The sequence below is a fragment of the Nicotiana tabacum genome, chromosome 16 (genome assembly GCF_000715075.1).
Source record: "Nicotiana tabacum cultivar K326 chromosome 16, ASM71507v2, whole genome shotgun sequence".
NCBI classification, from domain to species: Eukaryota; Viridiplantae; Streptophyta; class Magnoliopsida; order Solanales; family Solanaceae; genus Nicotiana; species Nicotiana tabacum.
In genome coordinates, this window is record NC_134095.1 from 46,636,522 (window position 1) to 46,662,548 (window position 26,027).

General features: G+C 39.6%; 1 pseudogene; it reads right to left on the bottom strand.

Moving 5' to 3' along the window:
* Positions 1–20,148: 20,148 nt before the first annotated feature.
* LOC107830974 (low affinity sulfate transporter 3-like) lies at positions 20,149–23,470 on the bottom strand (annotated as a pseudogene).
* Positions 23,471–26,027: the final 2,557 nt, after the last annotated feature.

The window sequence follows — 26,027 nt, forward strand, 5'->3', positions numbered from 1 at the left end:
CCGGCGGAAAAGAAGAACTGCTAATCGCATATTTTGGGGAAAGTCTAGTAGGGATGGCCTCGGAATGGTATATGGACCAGGAAATGTCCCAATGGCATATATGGGATGATCTCGCCAGAGATTTTGTGAAACAATTCCAGTATAACATCGACATTGCACCAGACCAAAATTCTCTATCAAATTTGAAGAAGAAACCTTCAGAAAACTTTAGAGAATACGCTATTAAGTGGCGTAAGCAGGCGTCGAGGGTGAAGCCTCCCATGGATGAGGTAGAAATGGTCACTACTTTTCTCCAGGCTCAAGAGTCTGACTATTTCCAAAACATGATGTCAGCCATGGGAAAGCCGTTTGTAGAAGCAATTAAGATTGGAGAGATGGTGGAAAATGGTCTGAAAACAGGTAGGATTCTGAGTCAAGCAGCTATAAGGGCGACCTCCCAAGCCGTCCAAAGCGGGTCGGGGGAATGCCAAGAGGGAAGAAGAAGGAAGAAACGACCATGGCAGCCTCGGAAGCAAGAGAATATCGCAATCCCAGGCCCCGTTTTCCGGAAAGAACCCCACAACACTACTATCCCCACTCAAATCTGGCATATGCTCATCAACCCTATATGGTCATGAATGCCCAACCTTATGCCCATCCGCCGGAACAAGCCAACCGAGGCCAAGCTCCACCTCCCAGAAATCAGCCTCCTTACCACAACCACTATAACCCACAACCTCCGCAGAATAACTTCCGCCCTCAGGAACCACCTAGAAGGCGGACTTTCACGCCCATCAGTGAGCCATACTCTACTTTGTTCCCGAAGCTAGTCCAGTTGGGTTTCTTGCAACCAATCCCTCAAACGAGGCAAAACCCGACGTCACCTTCTTACAAAGCTGGAGTCAGATGCGCCTATCATTCAACGGCCGAGGGACACGATACGAATGACTGTTGGTCGTTGAAAAGAGTGGTCGAGAATTTGATAGAGCAAGGGAAAATAGTGCTAAGGGACGAGGAGATCCCAAATGTGACTAACAATCCATTGCCTGCTCACAATAATGAGCCGCTGATCGGAATGATTTGCGAAGACAAAGAATTCGGCCCTGCTCTGAAAGCTATAATCGCCATTGTCGACACGGGGAGAAGGCCTGAGACATACAAGAAACCAGAAAAGGGGGAGGAGGCCAAGGCTATAAAGAGCGAGCCTGAAAAGAAGGTGGAGAAGAAAGTGGTACCGGTAAAGGATGGAGTTCTTTACATACCACGAGGTCGAGCTGAGAAGACGCAGAACTTCGGGATCAAAAAGGCAAAACCTATGTACGTGCCAAAAGGGGCCTATGTGGTCCGGAGGACGATTCAACCACCTCGGCTGAATGAGCCAGTTGTTATCGGACGCGTGCCACAAAAGCCGATGACCAACCCGTCCACAGTGCCGTGGAATTATCAAAAGACTTTGGTAATGTACAAAGGTAAAGAGGTCATGGGAGAACTTCCAGAAAATACTTTCATTGGAAGGTATTCAAATACTCAAGAGCTGAACAACGCCACACAAAGGCGCTTCCCACCAAAGAAGCCTGTAAGCGTTGAAGAAGCGGAAGTGTTCTTCCAACAAATGAAAATGCCGGATTACGAAGTGATAGATCAACTGCGCAACTGCCCAGAGCAAGTGTCCATGCTATCGTTGTTGATGAGGTCGACCGAGCATCAAAAGATCTTACTGAAGACCCTGAATGAAGCATACGTGCCAGTTGAAACCTCGGTTGAACAACTAGAGCGGATGACAGAAAGATTCTTCGCCGTCAACCAAATCTCTTTCAGCAAGAACGATTTACCCCCGGAAGGAGCGGCACACAACAAGGCCTTGCATCTAACAGTTAAATGCGAGGACTACTATATCAAGCGGGTAATGTTGGATGGGGGATCAAGTGTTGACATTTGCCCGCTCTCCACGCTACAAAGAATGGAAATTGGGACCGGAAGAGTCCGACACAACAATGTCTGCGTAAGAGCTTTCGACGGCATCAAGAGAGATACCATGGGGGAAATAGACTTGTTGTTGGTCATAGGGCCAGTCGAATTTGAAGTAACCTTCCAGGTGCTCGACATGGATACATCCTACAATTTTCTCCTCGGCAGACCTTGGATCCATGCGGCAGGAGCCGTGCCTTCCACTCTTCACCAGATGGTGAAGTTCGAGTACGAAGACCGAGAGATCGTGGTCCATGGAGAAGACGAGCATGCTATCTATCGGGACCCATCCATCCCATATCTTGAACCGAGAGAAGGAAGCGAACATACGGTCTATCAAGCTTTCGAGATTGTACTGGCAGAGCAGCACGAAGAGGGAATACCCTGTCCCCAGCCTTTCTTGTCTAACGCCTCGGTTATGGTGGCCAAAGAGATGATCCGGCACGGATTTAGGCCAGGGAAAGGGCTTGGACGAACCCTTCAGGGAATAACAGAACCCATCACCTTGCCAGTCACCAAGAAACCTTTTGGACTAGGTTTCAAATCCACTCCAGGAGACGAAGAGTGGGTAAAGAAAAGAAGAAATGAGGGTTGGAAGTTGCCTCAACCATTGCCGAATTTATATGAAACCTTCATCAGGCCAAGATACACCGAAGAAGAGGACGACGAGGTCTTCACGGCTAAGGAAATCGAGGAGATATGTGGGGCAATGAGAGAAATGCTCTACGAGACTCACATGGTTCAACCAGGTGAAGACACAAGCACTGCTGAGATGCTGTACGTGGGGCCGAACGCCAAACTTCAAAACTGGGAGGCCACGCCATTCCCGACTAGACGGAAGTCCGGGTAGACCTGTCCTGCCACCTTTCCTGTGTCACAAGTTATCTCCAGGACATAACTGGAACGTTTTCTTCCTTTCAATTGTTGTTTTGAATTCCTAAGTTGTAAACATTGTTGTCTTCCAACTTTCCAAGGAAAATAGAAAAAAAAAATCATCATTGCTTTCCTATTTTGTTTTTTCTTTTTGTTCTGATTTTTGTTATTTTTCCTTTTATCTTTCCTTTCAGTTATAATAATGCGGCTTTAAATATGACATGCTTGCGGACTTCACGCCCAGATCACAACGAGCTATTTAACTGTGAATTAATGAACCCAGAACCAGAATATGATGAAGAAGAAGTTTTAGGGAAATAAACCGAGAGTTGGAACATTTTGAGAATAAACCTAAGCCAAATCTGAATGACACCGAACCGGTTAATTTAGGAACTCCTGAAGAAATCCGGGAGACCAAAATAAGCATTCACACGGACAAGAAAATGCGAGATGTGATAATTCAACTTCTTTTTGAATTTAAAGACGTGTTTGCTTGGTCATACGATGACATGCCGGGACTAGGTGTTGATCTAGTGGTTCATAAATTGCCGATTCATCCTGATTGTCCTCCAGTTCAACAAAAGCAACGAAAGTTCAAAACTGAGATCAGTGACAAGATTAAAGAGGAGATCACCAAACAACTGAAAACGGGAGTGATTCGGGTAGTCCAGCATACGACGTGGTTGGCAAATGTGGTTCCAGTACCGAAAAAGGACGGGAAAACTCGGGTATGTGTAGATTACCGAGATCTGAATAGAGCAAGTCCCAAAGATAATTTCTCACTGCCCAACATCCACATCCTCGTTGATAATTGCGCCAAACACGAAATACAGTCTTTCGTAGATTGTTACGCTGGGTATCATCAGGTATTGATGGATGAAGAGGACGCCGAAAAAACTGCCTTCACCACGCCTTGGGGCACCTACTGTTATCGGGTCATGCAGTTTGGTCTGAAGAATGCCGGGGCTACTTACATGAGGGCCATGACTGCCATTTTTCATGACATGATGCATCAGGAAATAGAGGTGTACATGGATGACGTGATAGTCAAGTCCAGGACGCAGGATAATCACATCCAAGATTTGAGGAAGTTCTTCGAGAGACTAAGGAAGTATGACTTGAAGCTGAACCCAGCTAAATGTGCTTTCGGAGTTCCGTCGGGCAAACTTTTGGGCTTCATCGTAAGCAGGAGAGGTATCGAACTAGATCCAACTAAGATAAAATCTATCAGGGATCTACCTCCCCCGAGAACGAAGAAAGACTTGATGAGTTTGTTGGGCAGGTTGAACTACATCAGTCGATTTATTGCCCAGCTGACAAGCACGTGCGAGCCCATATTCAAGCTGTTAAGAAAAGATGCGGCGATCAAATGGACAACTGAGTGTCAAGAAGCCTTTGATAAAGTCAAAGAATACCTTTCGAATCCCCCAGTTTTGGTCCCTCCAGAGCCAGGGAGACCACTTTTCTTGTATCTGACAGTCTTGGAGAACTCTTTCGGTTGCGTCCTCGGGCAACACGACATAACCGGAAGAAGGAGCAAGCAATCTACTACTTGAGCAAGAAATTCACCGGCTACGAGGCCAAGTACACTCTGCTGGAGAGAACATGTTGCGCTCTGACGTGGGTTGCTCAAAAGCTGAGACATTATCTCCAAGCCCACACTACTTTCCTCATAAGCAGGCTGGATCCTTTGAAGTATATATTTCAGAAACCGATGCCTACTGGGAGACTGGCCAAGTGGCAAATCTTGCTTACTGAATTCGACATAGTCTATGTCACTCGCACGGCAATGAAAGCCCAGGCGCTAGCGGATCATTTGGCCGAAAATCTGGTTGATGAGGAATACCAGCCATTGAGTACCTACTTTCCAGATGAAGAAGTAAACACCGTAGAAGTGGTCTCGGAGGACGCTCATGTTTGGAAGATGTTCTTTGATGGGGCCGTGAATGCCAAAGGTGTAGGGATCGGGGCAATTTTGATCTCGCCTTCCGGTCAGCATTATCCCGACACAGCTAGACTGCGTTTCTTTTGCACAAACAATACAGCTGAGTATGAAGCTTGCATCATGGGCATGCATATGGCAATCGATCTGGATGTCGAAGACTTACTGATTATGGGAGATTCTGACCTGATTATCCGGCAAGTCCAAGGTGAATGGGAAACTCGGGATGTCAAGCTCATCCCTTACCGGCAGCATGTGGAGGACCTCGACAAGTGCTTTACATCAATAGAGTTCAAGTATATCCAGAGGTGTCACAATGAACTGGCGGACGCACTTGCTACTCTGGCTTCAATGCTACCCTACCCGGGCAACGCCCACGTCGATCATTTGGAAATCCAAATCAAGGAAAGACACGGTTACTGCAACGTAATCGAGGTAGGAGCAGATACACAACCTTGGTACCACGACATCAGGAGGTTCCTGAAGACACAAGAATACCCCGAGCATGCTACTGGAGATCAAAAGAGAACCATTAGGCGACATGCAAGTGGTTTCTTTCTGAGCGGTGAATTGTTGTACAAGAGGACCCCGGACCTCAACCTCCTAAGATGTGTCGACGCCGAGGAGGCAAGAAAGATTATGCACGAAGTACACGCAGGTGTGTGCGGACCTCACATGAACGGGTATGTCTTAGCAAAGAAAATCCTTCGAGCAGGTTATTACTGGATGACCATGGAAAAGGACTGCTTTAGCTTCGTTCGGAAGTGTCATCAGTGTTAGGTGCACGGTGATTTGATTCATGCACCTCCCACAGAGCTGCATCCCATGTCTGTGCCTTGGCCATTTGTCGCCTGGGGCATGGACGTCATTGGACCAATCGAGCCAAAGGCTTCAAATGGACACAGATTTATACTGGTTGCCATAGACTACTTCACAAAATGGGTAGAGGCTGTCACTCTCAAGTCGGTCACTAAAAAAGCTGTAGTGGATTTTGTACACTCAAATCTTATCTGTCGTTTCGGTATTCCTACGACTATCATTACAGATAACGCAACAAACTTGAACAGTCACTTGATGGAAGATGTATGCGAGCAATTCAAAATAACGCATAGGAATTCTACTCCTTATCGGCCAAAGGCCAATGGCGATGTAGAAGCGGCGAACAAAAACATCAAGAAGATTTTGAGGAAAACAATCCAAAGTTCCTGACAGTGGCACGAGCAGTTACCATTTGCGTTGTTGGGATATCGTACTACGGTACGCATGTCAGTAGGAGCAACTCCTTATCTTTTGGTTTATGGGACCGAGGCTGTGATACCAGCAGAAGTAGAAATTCCCTTCGCTTCGAACCATTGTCGAAGCAGAAATCGAAGACAGCGAGTGGGTCAAGACTCGGTTAGAGCAATTGACTTTGATCGATGAAAAGCGAATGGCCGCGGTTTGTCACGGACAGTTGTACCAACGAAGAATGGCCCGTGCTTACAACAAGAAAGTCCGACCCAGGAATTTCGAAGTAGGTCAGCTGGTACTGAGGCGTATTCTGCCACATCACCAGGAAGCAAAAGGGAAATTTGCTCCAAATTGGAAAGGCCCGTACATCATAAGGAAGATATTGCCAAGAGGGGCATTGTATCTAGGTGATATCGAAGGAAATGACCCCGAAACAGTAGTAAATGCAGATGCAGTCAAGAGATACTACGTCTGAGTAACGCCTCGGCGATCCTGACACATTTTGAAATGCTGAAGGTCTTTATTCCCACTACCAACTCTCTCTACAAGCCTGTGAGCCGCTTACAAAAAACAAAAAAAAAAAACATTGATTGAGGCTTGAACTACGTTTGACTTGATTCCGAAAGGATACGTAGGCAGCCTCTCCCTGAGGTTCAGTCACACCAACAATAAAATCCCATTTACCCTGAAATTGAAACCGGGGCACGCTAAACGATTTAGAAGTTAGTATCATCTACCTCTCTTTACTAAGCACAAGCCTTCAGATCAATTACCAAAGATAGCGGGAAGCCAATAAGCGTCACGAATGGAGACCGGCACACTCTAAATTGAGAGATAAAATAAGAGAGTCTCGTTGGTGAAAACCTTCGGGCACCACGAGGCGACGGGAGTAGAGAAACCAAAATGAGAGAGCTTGTTTAGTAAAAACTCGCAAAGAGTGCTATCAAGCGATGACAGGAAGAGAAATGAGAGAGGTCAGCCAGCGAAAACCCGCAAAAAGGCGCTGTTGGCCGAAAAGAATGACTCCACCCCAAGGAGATCTCGGCAAAGTTCCACCGGTTTGGAATCACAGATCCGTTTTGGTTCGGCAGGAAACGCAAGTTCATTGAAGATCAGGCGTTCAGTCCAAAAAGCATGTCATGTCCATTTAAAGCCAGCATTGTCTTCCTCAGATAAGTCTTTCTTGTCCCGAAGGGGGTACTCATTTTCTGAAATTTGTCTTCTCTTTTCTTTGTTTTTTTTCTCCGAATCTCTTTCATGTTTAACCTCAAGTTCTAGATACACCGGAAAGGACAGGTGGCAGGTTTGGTTTCACGGAATTCCGTTTCATGAAGGAAAACACCCCATTTCGTTGGTACATCTGTCCAAACTTGATGAATCATGATGTTTGACGGCGTTCGAAGCAAAAAGGAAAGAGAGAAATTTCCCCAGCAAGTCCGCCTCGCACAAATCCCCACCGGATTTCCCTTTGTACGGATCCGCACCAAGAATCCACTTTGTAAATATTCCCCAAAAGGTCTGCTCCAGCAAAATCCACACAGATTTTCTCTTGTACACATCCCCACAAGGTCTTCCCTTTGTTAATAAAAAATGGGACACAAATCCCCATCACATCCCCAGCGAGTCCCTTTGTAAAAATTTTCCTAACAAGCTTACCCCAACAAATCCTAGAAAGCCCGCTTTGAAACAAATCCCCAGCATGCCCCGTTGCACAAAAATCCACACAAAGAATCCACTTTGTAAATATTCCCCCACAGAGCTTCCTTTTGTAGAAATCCCCGCAGAGTATCCCCAATAAAATCCCCGTTGAGAATCTCCAAGCAAGATGGGGCACAAAAAAAAGAGAAAAGAAAAAAGAGAGAGCCTTACGAGGCAAATCATCACAGAATCTGGAAATACAAGCCTGAGCAGTCTAAAGGGTTTCGCCATTTGAATCAAATCAATGGCGGGACTTCGCAACAGAAATAAAGACGCAACAAAGCAACTAGGAACGATCAAGGTCACCGAACCGACTGTCATTTCCGAACTAACAATTGTTCTTTGTCTGAAAAGTTGAAACAGGTATAATCCAAGACAACCGTGCAAGAAGCGGGTGTCGCCCAAAGAAGAAGGTACATGGGTACAAGAAATATTTTGGCAATAAGGAATTCACTCGAAAGGTAAGTTTCCACGAGACTCCCTTCTTTCTTCTACTAAAACAAGAAAATTCGAAAAAACAGGTCGGTTAGTATTCTCGAACTTTGTCCCCAGCCAATCAGCATTAGGGTTTTAAACCCTAAACTGAACTTTTCCCTTTAATTAGGATTAGGATTTTAAACCCTAAACTGAACTTTTCCATTTAGTCAGCATTTAGGGTTTTAAACCCTAAACTGAGCTTTTCCTTTAGTCAGCATTAGGGTTTTAAACCCTAAACTGAACTTTTCCTTTCAGTCAGCATTAGGGTTTTAAACCCTAAACTGAACTCTTTTCCTTTCAGTCAGCATTAGGATTTTAAACCCTAAACTGAACTTTTTCCTTTCAGTCAGCATTAGGGTTTTAAACCCTAAACTGAACTTTTCCTTCAGTCAGCATTAGGGTTTTAAACCCTAAACTGAACTCTTTTCCTTTCAGTCAACATTAGGGTTTTAAACCCTAAACTGAACTCTTTTCCTTTCAGTCAGCATTAGGGTTTTAAGCCCTAAACTGAACTTTTACTTTCAGTCAGCATTAGGGTTTTAAACCTTAAACTGAACTCTTTTCCTTTCAATCAGCATTAGGGTTTTAAACCCTAAACTGAACTTTTCCTTTCAGTCAGCATTAGGGTTTTAAACCCTAAACTGAACTCTTTTCCTTTCAGTCAGCATTAGGGTTTTAAACCCTAAACTGAACTCTTTCCTTTCAGTCAGCATTAGGGTTTTAAACCCTAAACTGAACTATTTCCTTTCATTCAGCATTAGGGTTTTAAACCCTAAACTGAACTCTTTCCTTTCAGTCAGCATTAGGGTTTTAAACACTAAACTGAACTTTTTCCTTCCAGTCAGCATTAGGGTTTTAAACCCTAAACTGAACTCTTTCCTTCCAGTCAGTATTAGGGTTTTAAACCCTAAACTGAACTTTTTCCTTTAAACAGCATTAGGGTTTTAAACCCTAAACTGAACTTTTTCCTTTAGTCAGCATTAGGGTTTTAACCCTAAACTGAACTTTTCCTTCCAGTCAGCATTAGGGTTGTAAACCCTAAACTGAAATTTTTCTAGCCAGTCAGCATTAGGGTTTTAAACCCTAAATTGAACTTTTTCCAGCCAGTCAGCATTAGGGTTTTAAACCCTAAACTGAACTTTTCCTTTCAGTCAGCATTAGGGTTTTAAACCCTAAACTGAACTCTTTCCTTCCAGTCAGCATTAGAGTTTTAAACCCTAAACTGAACTTTTTCATTTAAATCAGCATTAGGGTTTTAAACCCTAAACTGAACTTTTTCCTTTAGTCAGCATTAGGGTTTTAAACCCTAAACTGAACTTTTCCTTCCAGTCTGCATTAGGGTTTTAAACCCTAAACTGAATTTTTTCCAACCAGTCAACATTAGGGTTTTAAACCCTAAACTGAACTTTTTCCATTAGTCAGCATTAGGGTTTTAAACCCTAAACTGAACTTTTCTTTCAGTTAGCATTAGGGTTTTAAACCCTAAACTGAACTCTTTTCCTTTCAGTCAGCATTAGGATTTTAAACCCTAAACTGAACTTTTTCCTTTCAGTCAGCATTAGGGTTTTAAACCCTAAACTGAACTTTTCCTTCAGTCAGCATTAGGGTTTTAAACCCTAAACTGAACTCTTTTCCTTTCAGTCAGCATTAGGGTTTTAAACCCTAAACTGAACTCTTTTCCTTTCAGTCAGCATTAGGGTTTTAAGCCCTAAACTGAACTTTTACTTTCAGTCAGCATTAGGGTTTTAAACCCTAAACTGAACTCTTTTCCTTTCAATCAGCATTAGGGTTTTAAACCCTAAACTGAACTTTTCTTTTCAGTCAGCATTAGGGTTTTAAACCCTAAACTGAACTCTTTTCCTTTCAGTCAGCATTAGGGTTTTAAACCCTAAACTGAACTCTTTCCTTTCAGTCAGCATTAGGGTTTTAAACCCTAAACTGAACTATTTCCTTTCATTCAGCATTAGGGTTTTAAACCCTAAACTGAACTCTTTCCTTTCAGTCAGCATTAGGGTTTTAAACACTAAACTGAACTTTTTCCTTCCAGTCAGCATTAGGGTTTTAAACCCTAAACTGAACTCTTTCCTTCCAGTCAGTATTAGGGTTTTAAACCCTAAACTGAACTTTTTCCTTTAAACAGCATTAGGGTTTTAAACCCTAAACTGAACTTTTTCCTTTAGTCAGCATTAGGGTTTTAACCCTAAACTGAACTTTTCCTTCCAGTCAGCATTAGGGTTGTAAACCCTAAACTGAAATTTTTCTAGCCAGTCAGCATTAGGGTTTTAAACCCTAAATTGAACTTTTTCCAGCCAGTCAGCATTAGGGTTTTAAACCCTAAACTGAACTTTTCCTTTCAGTCAGCATTAGGGTTTTAAACCCTAAACTGAACTCTTTCCTTCCAGTCAGCATTAGAGTTTTAAACCCTAAACTGAACTTTTTCCTTTAAACAGCATTAGGGTTTTAAACCCTAAACTGAACTTTTTCCTTTAGTCAGCATTAGGGTTTTAAACCCTAAACTGAACTTTTCCTTCCAGTCTGCATTAGGGTTTTAAACCCTAAACTGAATTTTTTCCAACCAGTCAACATTAGGGTTTTAAACCCTAAACTGAACTTTTTCCATTAGTCAGCATTAGGGTTTTAAACCCTAAACTGAACTTTTCTTTCAGTTAGCATTAGGGTTTTAAACCCTAAACTGAACTTTTCCTTTTAGTCAGCATTAGGGTTTTAAACCCTAAACTGAACTTTTCCTTTCAGTCAGCATTTGGGTTTTAAACCCTAAACTAAACTTTTTCCTTTCAGCCAGCATTAAGGTTTTAAAACCCTAAACTGAACTTTTCCTTTTAGTCAGCATTAGGGTTTTAAACCCTAAACTGAACTTTTCCTTTCAGTCAGCATTAGGGTTTTAAACCCTAACTGATCTTTTCCTTTCAGTCAGCATTAGGGTTTTAAACCCTAAACTGAACTTTTCCTTTTAGTCAGCATTAGATTTTTAAACCCTAAACTGAACTTTTTCCTTTCAGTCAGCATTAGGGTTTTAAACCCTAAACTGAACCTTTTCCTTTAGTCAGCATTAGGGCCCCGACCCTAAACTGAACTTTTCCCCAGTTGGTCAGTATTAGAGTTTCAACTCTAAAACTGAATTTCTCCCCAGCTAGTCGGTATTAGGGCTCCAACCCTGAACTAAGCATTCATATCTTCTTTCATCAATTTTATGTACTTCTTGGCGAATAATTCACGAAATTTTCCTAGTGAAACTGGGGCAGAAAATTTCGCTCGTTTGTTTTTCCCACAATTCTGAACTCGAGCCACACGGATCGAAATGACCCACGAGATGAGTCTCAACTCAGAATCTAAGAAGAAAAAGACAAAAAGAAGATGTCCCGAGATACCGGAGAAAATGGAAGGCGGATCGCTCCAAGATTTGTTTGAGGTCCAGAACTCTGCCAGTCACTGAGTATCCCAGAGATTAAACAAGCACCTACAACTCGCAAGCATCAAGATTCGGATCGAAGTCTCCAAGAAAAATCAGCTAAGACCCATGATCAAGTCGCAAAAGAATCATAGATAGAAATCTTGTAACTAGCAGTTGACATGCATATAAGCATTTAGTTCAGTTCTAATTTTTCTTTGGTTGTAATAAGGCGGTCAGTAAAGCAATAGTGACAACAGAAACAGCAGTAACAACAAGCATTGCAATCCCATGGTAGTCCCAGCTGCCAAAAATTTCCCGAACTACATTGACCTGATTCCTGTTTAGCCCAGGATATGTAGGAAATCTTTGAAGCAAAGATTCGGTCAGATCTTTCAAAACATGCTTCACACGGAGTAGTCCATAGGCAAAAATCGCTCATATCCGCTCACTTTATCTTTGCACGAAAACCCTTCGTGTTTCCGAACAAAGAGGGGCAGCTGTGAGCACGTGATTTTTGTTTTACGCGACAATCACTCCAAAAGAAACAAAATAATAGCGATCGGTCTTGTTGTACAATTTTTGGATCTTTCACGTGGCATTTTGTTAATTATTTATATTTTTTGTCCATTTTCATTTTATTAAAATAAAAATACAAAAATGTGTGTGTCATGCGTAATTTGAACCGTAATCCGGTTGTTAAATGGAAAATCACAAAATACGCATTTTTTGTCCTGATTTGTTGCCTTGTTTAATTTTACCTACTTTTAACATTTTGTATGCGTATAATAAATACATTAAATGTTAATTAATGATGTTTAGTTTTATTTAATTAGGTTGTGTGTTTAAGAAAATTAGAAATAAAAAAAAGGGGTGAAACTTGTTTTAATTTGGGCCGATTCCCATTTCAAAATCTGAGACCCAAACAAACAACCCAACCCAAACCAGAATTACTCGGTCCAGTCCAGTTCAACCCCTAACTATCCAAACGACACCGTTTTAATCTGGTCTGATCTGGGCCGTTGATCTCTGAACGATCAACGGCCAAGATCTCACACCCCGTAACCCATAAACAAAACCCGACCCATTTTCACCCGGACCGACCCAACCCCCTTTAGTCTAAAACGACACCGTTTCCCGTGAGCTGAAGAATTCTGGCCCTTCATCGTGCCTCATCCAACGGCTGAGATCCATTCACCCACTCCATATATAAGCTTCTCCTCATACCCCACCCCCTATCCAAATACCCCTGCCTTTCATCGTCTTCACAGAACCCCGGAACCCTAGAGCCGGCCCCATCTCCCTTCACCAGAAACCCGGCGGCATGGACGCCGGTGACCCCATCCTTAACACCATAGATGCTCCTCACCGTCGTGAACCCAAATCCACCAACTACGCATTTCGAATCCCCTCCCACCTTCTCGAATCTTCATTTGAAGATTCGAGTCGGAACCTAACTTACACCGATTGACCCCAGTTTCGCACCAGACAGTCCCCAGACCCCCCTCGTGACCAAACCATGCTTGGTTTGGTCCGCTTCTGACCAGGGAAACACGAATCCCAGATCTGATTTTTTGAACCATAGGGTTCCTCGTGCCTGTTCCGTGCCTGTTTAAACCAAGAGATTAGGGTCTAATGGACCTTAATCGAAGTGTTTCTCATTTGAGAAACACTTCGATTAAAGTCCGTTCAACCTTGAGAAGGGTCTGTTCAAACACAAGTTGATTTTTCTGTTTCTTCTTTCAAAGTTTTTAAGGTAAGTTTGTTTTCTCTTTGTTATTTAGTACATGTGTGGTTTAAAGGTCTGTTCGTATGGCCGAATGTTTTGTGTAATTTGTGTTTTGAATTTTACCAACTGTTTTCTCACACCTTGCCTGGACCTCTGTATTTGATCAAATGTGTCCTCATTCACTGATAATGTGTGTGTATGTGAACTGTATAATTGACTGAATTGAAATTGTTTGAGTAATCAATCCCCAAGTTAACCTCTGTATTGACATGTGCAATCTGACCCCTTGTTGATACTGTTTGATTCTAATCCTTGGCTTTGATTGTGTATGTTGTAATTAGTATAGTCGATTCGATACATGTCGTCAAATAGTTTTAGCTGTTTGAATGGTAACAGGTTGATTTGTCTCGCTGAACATTGTTTGAATCAAAATTGAGAATCGACTATAGCTACTTACAATTGATGTATTTGAATCAGAAATATAAAGGGATTGGTTTTGTTTAGTTGCAGTTAGAATTGGAGGGCATGTGCACTTGTGCACACCATGTGCATAAAGCCCCTTTTGGATTAAAATAATTTGACAGCACATGCTGTCAGATTATATTCTTGCTGCCCATGGCCTGTTTTAGTTTAATAAATGTTAAAAGGGGACTGTCAGGGAATATGATGGGGGTTCCTAATTTTAAAAGTTTGAGTTGGAAAAACAGCTAAAAAGGAATAGTTTCTGAGGTGTTGAACAGGCTGTGAATAGCCTGATGTTAGGCTTATAAAAGGGGAGATACACATTGACACATAGACACAGATACACATAAAAAACTCAGATTGAATATTGAGAGCTGAGTTCTGAAAAACAGAAAAAAAACTGGAGAAAGAATTCTTTTTGATAGCTCAAATAGATTTCAAGACTGAAAATTGAGATCAGATTTTGAAAAGAAAGGAGATAGGGAGATGGATATCACAAAAATCAGAAACTGCTTTCTTCCTGCTGTTTGTTCGATTCTTATTTTGTTCAAACTGTTTAAATCAGTTCTGTCTTCTTTCAAGTATCGGCTAAGTCTATTGTTTGGATTTGTATTGTTTGTTTCTCCTGGAATTGGATTGCCTGGATCTCTGATTCCATACTACTGGGAATTTGCTTCATTCTGCCATTTCTCCATCGGCTCTAGTTGCCTCTTGCACTGGGATTTTGTTCTATTTGTACCTGCTGTTACTGCTGCTGTCTGGTATTGCTTCTATTGCTCTACTAACCCCTTGCTTCTTCTGTTGTATCCAACATCCAGGTACATACTAAGACTTTGCATCTGATGTAACAATGAAAGCATGAAATCAAAGATATGCAGGAGTTTAATCATTCGTTTGCTGCAGTAACAGTTTTATGAATGTTATTAGATTTGTGTAATTTGTTTAGTTTGTAATTCAATAAAGAAACACATTAGGTAGACTTGTACTTAATCGCAGCTTAGTTCGTCCTAAATTGTGATTTCGTTTGCTTAATAGGTTGTCTGATAAGGCATGTATGAGTGTTTTGGCACACAGATAATTAGGTAACCTTTCAACTAATATTCTGCATGTATGGAACAGAATGCCTTAATCTTGCCAGATATGATGTTAGTTTTATTGAATCTTTGTAGGTAGTTCACATGATCCTGTTCAAACTCTATTAGCAATAGTTTCCGATAAGTTAATTCCACTGACTTGGTTTAAATAGGCGAGTTTCAAACTCGGATCTGAAGAACATGTATCATAAGCTTTTAGCAGTTCTATTGATCTTGTATATTAATTTCCCCTGACAATTTAACAACATGTTCATCCATGAAATAAGGCACAAAACAATTCACGCCTCATAAAATCAGATAATCAAACAAGGATCCGAAGTTGGTCAAGCATGTAATCAGCACGTAATCCTCTTTCTTTCATTTTATTAGAGACGAACACAATAGAGATGTAGTCGTTATAGGTTTATCCCCTTAAATAAAATCGAGACGAGCCTCGACAAACAAAAATGCACAAGCTACGGGGCCCTCTAGATGTATATATATTAAAATACTTAGAATTCGGACAGGCCGTTTAGCGAATTTTACGGCCTTCCCAAAATAACAATACGTTAGTTGCTTTAGGCGGACCTTTAATAATCTAACCTTCTTAAACACGGGTGCACATTGATGTGACTCAAATCCAAATCTCAACGGATTCAAAATGTGTTGACGATCACGGGTGCATTGATTGTGACGTGGTTCAAGATGCATTTTACGACGTTGCAATTCTATCAAAAAAAATAAATGATAATAATAAAAGCTTTTAAAACTTAATAAAAGCACACAAGTTATAACATGTATTTAAATCAGATATTTAGCCATTATAACAATTTAAGCAACCGTGCTAGAACCACGGGATTCGAGGGTCCCTAACACCTTCCCTCGGGTCAATAGAATTCCTTACTTAGAATTTCTGGTTCGCAGACTTCATTTGGAAAAGTCGAAAATTTCCTCGATTTGGGATTCAAGATAAACCGGTGACTTGGGACACCAAAAGCCAAACCTTTCCCAAGTGGCGACTCTGAATTAAATAAATAATCCCATTTCGAATATTGTCATTTAAATTGGAAAAACTCCACCGCGCATCTTAACCCTTCGGGGCGGGGCGCGCAAAAGGAGGTGTGACAGTGAACAACCCTGGAGATGTATGGTTACACCTTTTTGTCATTAACCTTAATATATTTCTCACCTAACTCCACTTGTTTTGTCAATGCTTCGAGCATCTTCATTACCTCCGAAGTTACCCCGAGCTTGGTTTCACCAGGTCTCTCTGTAGTATGTTCGTCTCTTCGAGTGCTTTCTTCGGATTGTTCAGGCTCGACCCTGTTAGGGGCGTGAATTTGATTCTGCTTCTGTGTTATCACTATTTGTTGAGCATGTAACATTTCAAAATTAGTCGTAGGCTCACCCCATCACCTTCACCTTCGGCATTTCTCGTGCTATCGGTCAGGGTCCCCCACAAACACTATTTTCGGGATCAGTTGGCAAATTGATGTTAATGGCCACCTTTGAGTTAGCTTCGACTGGGTTAGCGGCTGGGACACCGTTGGGAACGGTAGGAAGCACATCATTATTGGGCACCACATTATTCTTTTTGCCCTGATGGCCTGACTTAGCGTCAACGTTCAAGTGAGTAGACTGAGAGTTTGACATATTAAGGCTAACATGGAATTAAGATTTCAAAGAACAAGCGTAAAATAAGGTGTTATGTAGATTCGTACTAAATCACCACTATTTTTCTTAGCCCCACGGTGGGCGCCAAACTGTTTACCTCTAAAATGGTAACAATTAAATTTGTACGAGATTTAAAAGATATGTGGTTTAATTCAATACAAATTATTAAGAATAATAAATAGACGAAATGAAGACAAAATAAACGATCAAATGAATTGCAATATGATGACCAAGTCTGTTCGTTAATTAAATAGTGGAATCCGTTCTCGATCAGACCCTCGATACAAGCTCGATCGTAAGTAAAGGATAAAACAAACAAGCAATGCCTTGAACAATAGCTAAAGGACAAAGAAAGCCTTTTATTGCCTAGAAAAGTGTGTTACAGTATTTTTACTAAAGAAAATTTTTCACTTTATATACTAGGAGAATTTCAACCCTAATAGAAGTCTAACAAATGTAGAAATCTGGTTTTTCCGGTAATCGTTGATCCATAATTGATACCGACAAAATTCACGCTTAAAGTCCGATTAAGAGTGAATATTACGGCCCCATATCCGTTATGCATAGCCATTTACCTTGTCTCCCGAGGTCCAGGAGCCGTTCTTGATATGGGATATATTGCTTTGTCGTGTCTGATCTCAAATACATCATTTGTTCTTCCCGATCTCAATAACAATTTTGTCAATTCGTGCTTCCCTTTCATCTCACTATGGGGAATCAGGGAGAAACTTTGCCCCCAATTTTACCCGTCCAGACTTATATTCATGTGAAGATTACTGCTAAATAATGGTAACTTTTCGGCGAAAGATGATTGAAAGTAGGGGTGTACAAACAGAACTGAAAAATCGCACCAAACCGAAAAGTCAAATCAAACCGATTAAAAATTCGATTAGGTTGGTTTGATTTGGCTTGGTATTAAGTATAAAAATTCGAACTAAACCGAAAAGTCAAACCAATCCGATTAGGTTTGGTATTGAGTAAAAAAATCCGAACCAAACCGACATATAAATATATAACTTTTATATACTTGTAAGACTCTTCATAGAATTTTCTTTAAAAAATATATAGAAATATTTGCAAGTCTCTTATGGGATGTAATATTTAGTTAAATATGAAGTGCTCTATTTTTATTACTAACTTTAAATAATGTGTTGTATGATCACTTTTTATCAAGTATTAGTGAAATGCGTCAATCTCTTTGTTCTTCCATATTCATATGTCAAGATTTATTAAATTCTTATATCTTTTTTGAATTTGAACTGGCATTTTGATAATTTAAAATTAAATAGAACATATCATAATATAGGTATCATATTGATTTTATGTTAAATTATTAAATACAATTAACCTTGAAAGTGTACATCAATGAAAAATCAGTGTCAGACAACTAAAAAATAACTTTCATATGTTACTAGAAAATCCTCCTATAAGAATATGTTAATAGATTATATGTTTATCAATATTTTCAAGTTTTACTAAACAAATTTTTGCTTATAAAAAATTTAATAAAGTAATATTGAAATAATAGTCATGTAACAAAAAAACCCTGAAAATCCGATAAAACTGAACCAATCTAAATCGATATAGTTGGTTCGGTTTTTATCAAAATCGAACCAATTTGGTCTATGTATACCCTTAACAACTTGTTTGGATGGTCGTTGCCTATTGTATCGTATCGTATTGTTACTTTAAATACGATGTTTGTTTTGGTTGTTACTTAAATTTTATTGTATCGTATCATTAAATCTGTCGTTACGTAACGACGAAATGTGTCACTTTATGTAACGATCGATTTTGTGTGGTTGCGTCATTATCTTGTCTTTTTCTCTCATCTCACCCTTCACTATTATTAAATTATTTTATTTTATCATTTACCCTATCTTTTTATATAATAAATTTACCCCGTATCATAATTTATCTTTATAATATTACAAATTTATTCTTCATATTGCTAGTGCATGATATCATGAAACAACGGCAAATGATACAATCTATCCAAATATTATATTTATCAAACGATACAGTACAATACAATACGATACGATACGATACATTATAAAATGATGGGTAACAACCATCCAAACAAGCTGTACCGAAAGTAGAGCTGAATTTGGACCCACGTGATTCACTAGCTAGCAATTGGTTCATTTTTTTTTCGTAAAAACCAATTAGTGAAAGAATAAAATATGCAGATTTTAATTAAATAAAATTTAATTGTACTTAGTGTGAATATTGCCAACAATAGACTGTTAAACCTTTAAGCAACACATGTCCTATTTGCCTGATAAACAAAAACAATTCCATCGTTAGTTTTATACCTCGTCTATAATACCATTGCATCGTAAATCCCGATGATGCTTTGATTTTGAAAAGACAAAAGTAACTCGTGATATCCTAGTCCGAAACTTAAATGGCAAATTTTTTTAAAAAAATTATTTTTTTATCTATAATGCAGTATTATATTGTATTTTACTTTAACGAAATTTTAATTATTAAAATAAAGTGCCCTATAATATTGCATTTTACATAAAATGCGCTGTTATAGTGCGTTTTACCTATTAAACGTTGGCTACATATAGAGAGTTGGATAAATATTGTTGTTGTGGTTGTTTCTTTATGATTTTTCCTTTGTTTTCATCCATCTCTTCAACGGGGGCCCAGAGAAAAAACAAATAAAGCACACCGCCCTAACTCCTTAGTCACAAAGTAAAATCATCAGAACCAAGAGAGGGAAATGAAACCACCATTTCAAAACTTTGCTGTAGAACTAGATCTGTTCAATTTAGACTTGTTCAAGTGCTTTTGTTTAAGTTTTATTTTCCATAGTATTTTATTGACCAAGAAGTCCAAAGGAGGAGGATTTTGAGAACTTCTGTGACCTATGTTGAATCCTAGGGTATCTCCAAAGGGAAAGAAAAGTGAGACTTGTATAGGAAAAGGCCAGAAGTAAAGTTGCAGGGAAAGAAAAGTCGAGATTGTGGAAAACGCACTATAATAATGCGTTTTTACGTAAAACACAATATTACAGTGCGCTTTACTTTAACAGCTAAAATTCTGTTAAAGTAAAATACGGTATAATATCACGTTTTAGGTAGAAAAATAATTTTTATTTTTATTTTGAGTCCAAAAACTTGCCAATTATGTTTCGGACTCCGTGATATCCTAAGCTAACGCTAATAAAACATGCAGTTTTGTCCATTGGTACATTGCTCTCAACGATTACCGCACAGTTAGTCATTCTTTCTTTCCTTTTTTTTTTTTGGTGATAAATCCAGAGACATCCATTGTACGTGTTACAACAACTATTTTGTCGAAACTAAAACTAATTCGTTTATTGATACATTTTCCCGATGGTATTTATTAGAGACAGACTCAGAATTTGAAGGTTGGGGTGCACTTTTGGATTCAACCAAAATTTGCTTTGTATATAGGATATCCACTACTAATAACACTATTTTCTAAAGACATATACTTGTATACATAAAAAATTTGATGAACTTTACAAATGTTGGTGACCCATCTCGATATAGCATAGGTCCGCCTCTCATATTTATACAACAAATAACATTAATGCCATAAAATTTCAGCAATTGCTCTTCGTATTAACGCAGGCATCTACAGCGTCCCCCACTGTGAGGAAAATCCAAATTTTTCCGAGTTTATCTAGAAATGTTGCTGCCTCCAACTTGTTAAGAACTTTCCACCTTGGGCTAGCTATAGCTAACTGCGACAAATTAAAAGAAAAGAACAGAGGAGGAAAACGTCATTTCCTTTGTAAAATGATTCTCTTTCCTTTTTTTCTTAACTTTAAAAAAAAAAATTACTACTCCCTGTATTTTCAATTTATGTGGCAGAGTTTGACTCAATATAAAACTTAAAAAGAAAAAAAAATTGTAATCTTAAATTTATGTAGCCATAAAAATATGTCATTAAGGATAAAATAATAAACTTAAAGTTAAACTTTTTCCAAAGATAAAAATTCCTTTTTATAAACCTATTTTTAAGAAAATAACGAAACCAAAAAATGAAATGATTGAAATTGCTGACATTGTTGTAGCATATAGTTAGAGAGCAAATGATGAAAGACTAACTTGCATGCCCCGTGAAACCAATTCTCTGTGCAAAATTGACGCTCTTTATATCTTCAAAAAATGTGATCAATGTAATACGTATTAGAGATGGTAATCTATGTTATTAAAAGAAACAAGACAACAAGTGGATATTATGAAAGTAATTAAGAAACTTACTTGACATATCTAGTACTAAAACATGAATCTTTTCCTTGGTATGCGCTTCACTTCCATTTGTCGCTGCGCTCAATATACTTGAATGAGAAAAATCTACAGGTTTAACAAATTTGAGAATAATTTAATTTTTTTTTCATTTTCCTCCATGAAACTTGAATTGTACCTTTGTCTTGTGAAATTTGCATTTGCAAAGCAGAGTGAAGCATTGTTGACTCTAATTATCAAGATTTCTGTAGTTTCAGTGGCCACAGGAAATTGAGTAATGTCACAGAAGGTGTCTGTCCCAGGAAGTCTTCCTTGTAGTTGTATACTTGGTCGGATGGTTTCAAGTACTATTTTACCAAATGAGATGCCTACCTGCAATAATCCCAATAGAGGCATCCACAAAATAAAATTTAAAAAAATTGTTATGAGTTCTCGCTTCTTTTTTTTTTCTTTTTTTCTGGAAGACACAATTCAGTATTTGTGGGGAAATGAAATTCATACTAGTAATTAGGTATTTGTGGGGAAAGCTAAGGTTTAGTTACCGCAACTAGAAGACCAATTTAATTTCCACCGAGCAAAAGAGTACTCCAAAGAAGGTAGCAATGCAAATAAGGAAGTCTGTCTTGTCCACTTTCCAAATATGACATGCTTCACTAATGTCAATCAAACCTGGAAGAGCTGATACGATAATTGATGCAAGTATAGCTAATGGAGTATAATACAATAGCTTAGTTAAAATGGAGTATAATACAATAGCTTAGTTAACAATTCTAGGGATATGAGAAATGTGATTGTCATAACTATGTTTGACACCACAGTTTCACATCCTGCACTGAAATTTACTGCTGTTCTTGAAAATGAACCTGCATCAATGATATAATAAAAACTTATCAGTAGCAATTTCTTACTAAAAGAAATTAAAGTATAGCACTAAACCGAAACAAAAAAATTGTCGAATTTGACAGCTTACCAGTTGCTATGTAACAAGAAGTTAAAGATCCCACAAGGTTCATACATCCCATGGCTGTCATTTCTTTGTTTCCATCAAGATGATAGCCTTTGATTGAAGCGAAAGATCGGCCTACAGCAACGGCTTCCTGAGGAGAATTTGATAGTATTTTGGTATAAGGATATTTGAGAAGTATTAACTATTAAGTGGAAGACAGAAACAAAGATTAGAGACAGACAGTAAGAGCGACGATAGCACAAATTAGTCCAATTTTCACGACTTCTCCAATGTGTGGATCCTTGAACGGTAATTGATGAATTGAACTTGGATTGAGACCCCCTTTGAAGTGTTTTACGATCTTGACTCCATGTTGATCAGATTTTGTAAGATAAACTATCAAAGTAGATAGTATAACTGATGCAAGAGGAGCCATTGCTGGTAGCCAGAACATTTTCTTGTTTCTTTTTCCCTGTAGTTTATCAAGTACCCAAGAGATGAATAAAATGCAGGACACAGTTACCGTAAAATAAGAGAAAAAGATGATCAAAAGAAGAAAAGAAGTAGCTACTTACAATGAACATGGTAATTAGGATGAAGACGAGGAACGAGCAGCCAAGTATAAAATTTGGAGGAAACCACTATAAAGGTGCAAAAGGAAAATTTTAGTAAGCCAAGAGTAAGATAAAAAATGCAACAGATAAGAGAAAGAAGATGCTCACTGGCTCCTTATGGAATGATCTGAAAACAACTTCCAGTAGAGACACCACATCAGTTTGGGTAGTGAAATGGTTAATTCCAAGCAAACCTTTTAACTGTTGGAGGCCTATTACAATCGCTGCACCTCCCATGAATCCAACTATTGCAGCATGTGAAAAGAAAATCCACCAAAAATCCCAACCTGATAAGTTGAACAATTAACAACCATATTCCAGGAGAGGCAAAGCCATTTTAAAGAAAAAAGGATGTTAAAACCGGAAAGAAAAAAACAAAAAGGAGAAGAAAAGATTACTTGAATAGTCCAAACGCTGCCTGAAATGCATCAGTGAAGAACGTAACAGTGAAAACAAGATTCCTATAAGCAATAGGATCAACAGCAGGGTCTACAATTTTGGTAACCATAGCAGAAAGCAGTAGTGATACAACAGCAACAGGGCCAATGGCGAGCTCTCGTGATACAACAGCAACAGCAGTAGTGATGGAACAACACTGGTGTCTAAAACAAAAAGAGAAAACACACATATACTAAGGGCAACAAGAAACTGAGATGAACCAAAGCAAGAACTGGTATTCAGAACTTACATAAGCCATATTGAGGATCAAGTTTTGCAAGATTAGCATATCCAATACTCTGCAAGAAATTTTATATTTTAATCAAATGTTACATAAGCCATATTGAGGAGCGGTAATAATCCATACCACCTTTTTAATTACCTGAGGTATGCAGAGACTGGCAAGAGTTAAGCCAGCCATTAAGTCATGCTTGAACTTTGTAGCTTTATAATTTCTTCCCCATTTAAGAATTGGAAATAAGCCTTGCATGAGTGAGAAGAAAGCTCCTTTTCTTGATTGTGTTGTGGTCTTTCCGTGGGGCAGTTAGTTTTACTGAGTTAATGGGTCCATGGCAAAGACTTGGTGGAACAGGTGAACTCAGCAGCCACTGAGTCCTCTGTTTCCTTCCAGTATCACCAGCTGCATCGAGCTGCTGTAGCTCAATGGTGAAGTTCTCACTGGCTAGAGAACCCATGTGTTTCTTTTTCTCTCTTTGAAATGTTTGGATAAACACTGGAGCTAAAGTCTTACCTTCTCATAATCCATGTGAAGTACTATAAATATGTTTACCCTTAAAATTGGATAATAATTGAATTTATATGTGATTTTAAGGATACGTGATATAACTCGATACAAATTAAGAAGATAGATTAATATTAAAATTAACGATAAGAAAATAAATGCAACCACACAAATTGAACAGCCTTATCCTCTGCGTTTGATCAGCCTCGAGCCAAGAAACGTATCAACTAATGTGAACTAAACAATAAGATGATAAGAACTTAGAAGTGATCAGTATATTGCTTTCTTTGTGCGTGTTATAATGTGTCCTACAAATAATCAGAACCCCCCTTTATATAGTAGAGGTGTTCTACTCTTGGTAAAATTTTATACAAGGTAAAAAAATCTTTTAATTTGCTAATTAATCGGCCTTCTTAATACATGCCGAGATTTTCGCCGTGATCTTCGACTGATTACGGATATTTCGGCTTTCCGTTATTTGGCTCGGCATCTTGTTCGGTCTCGATCTTGCTTGGTCACTGGGTCACGAGCTCGACGATCTAATTTTGCACCTTGGTTTGATATAACTCGAGCTCGAGCTTTGACCTGCCATGTTTCAACCTCGATTAGTCACTCAATGGACGAACCCGGTTTCGACCGTATACAGATAGTCCCCTCGTTTTTCGGAGAGAAGATGACGAGAAACGATATGAATTACCGAACCACGCTTCAATAGATCATGACGTAAGCGACAAAAAAAATCTGAAACGTCCCGTCGGTCCAGTCTCCAAGGCATTAAATGTGTGTCAGTGTTGGTTGACCACTACTGGTTTTGAAACGTCATTAGCAACCTATAAATATCCCAACTTTCATTCATTCAAACTTTATGTTCAATAGCTTCATCTACTCTTGTTCTTTAAGAATCTCTTCACTCTCCAACTTCTGTATCCAGATTACTTGAACCTTTTGCAACTACTAAGCGTACCTTCTTAATTTCCCTTTATTCATCTTTGCTTTAAAATGGCGAATACCTCTAAGACTGTTTCATAGAAAGAAACAACCTCTTCATCACGGCCTGCCGGCAATGGGACTGCGGCGGAGCCACACCCTGAAGACTTTGTTCAAGGAGGGTGCCCGATCTGTGCTAATTTCAAGATCGAAAAAACTTCCTTGATACCGGATCGATGCGAGTCGGTCTTGAGATATATATGTTCGATCATCGGTGATCTCCTCTCCAAGGTCAAAGAGGATTGTAACTAGGCCGATAAACACGTGGTGGTGGCCTTGCCTGAGGAATCAATTACTACCCACATTGAGGTTTTTTTAAGTATTTACACTTACCCCTTCACGTTGTGTCCCTTAGACCCGATCATCTTTGCCTTCTGCAAAAGGTATGTAGTGACCCTTGGTCAAATTCACCCCTATTTCTGGAGGATAGTGATTCTTCTTCATTTTTTCATAAACAAAATCGAGGGGTGTCCCTTCACTCTCGATCATCTTATCCGTCTATATAGTCCCCGACTCTAACGAGGGGGATTAATTGTAACGACTCGACTGGTTGTTTTGAGCAATTGCACCCGGTTTGGCAGTTTGAGGTCTTGAGAAGCTTCATAATATGTGTATCGACTTGCGTGCATGGTTAAATTCAATAAACAGATGATTCAGAATCAAATTGGAAGAAGGAAACTAGTTATGGAAGTTTAAACAGTGAGAATTTGACCGGAATTGGACTTTTGAGTAAACGGCGCATGAATGGGTCGTGGGAGATCTCAACAGCTTCGTATGGTGATTTTGGACTTAGGCACACGTCCAGATTCGAATTTGGAGGTCCATAGGGTAATTTGAGGCGTTTCGGCGAAAGTTGGAAAAGCTGAAGTTTGGAAAATGGAGAAGTTTGACCCATAGTTGACTTTTGTGATATCTGGGTTGGACCGAGAGTTGGAATAGCTCCGTTATGTCATTTTGGACTTGTCTGCAAAATTTGGCGTCATTCCGGTTTGATTTGATAGTTTTCGACACGAGTTTTGGAAGTTGGAAGATTTGGAAGTTCCTAAGTTTGATTCATGGTATGATTCGTCGTTTTGGCATTTTTTGATGTGATTTGTGACCTCGAGCGACTCCGTGTTAGGTTATATGACTTGTTTGTGTGTTTGGACGGGGTCCCGGGGGCTTTAGGTGTGTTCCGGGTGGGGTACGGTCATTTTTCCATTGTTTGGACTGCTGTATTCTGCTTCTGGTGTTCCTTCTCCGCGATCGCGAACGCAAAAGTGTTGTTGCTGGTTGCCTCTTTTTCCTTCATCGCGTTTGCATAGAACCTCCCACGATCGCAAAGGTTTGCTTTCCTCTGCTTCACGTTCGCATCTATTGCCTCGTGTTTGCTTAAGCTCCTGCCCATCGTTCATCGTGTTCGCATCCCTTTTCTCGCGATCGCAAAGGGTATTTCTTGACAGCTTTGATTTCACGATCGCGACCCAATCTCTGTGATCGCGATGCATAAATCTCTGGGCAGAATAAATAGGACTCCAGTACGAGGGTTAGCCATTTCTAACATTTTTGGAGTTC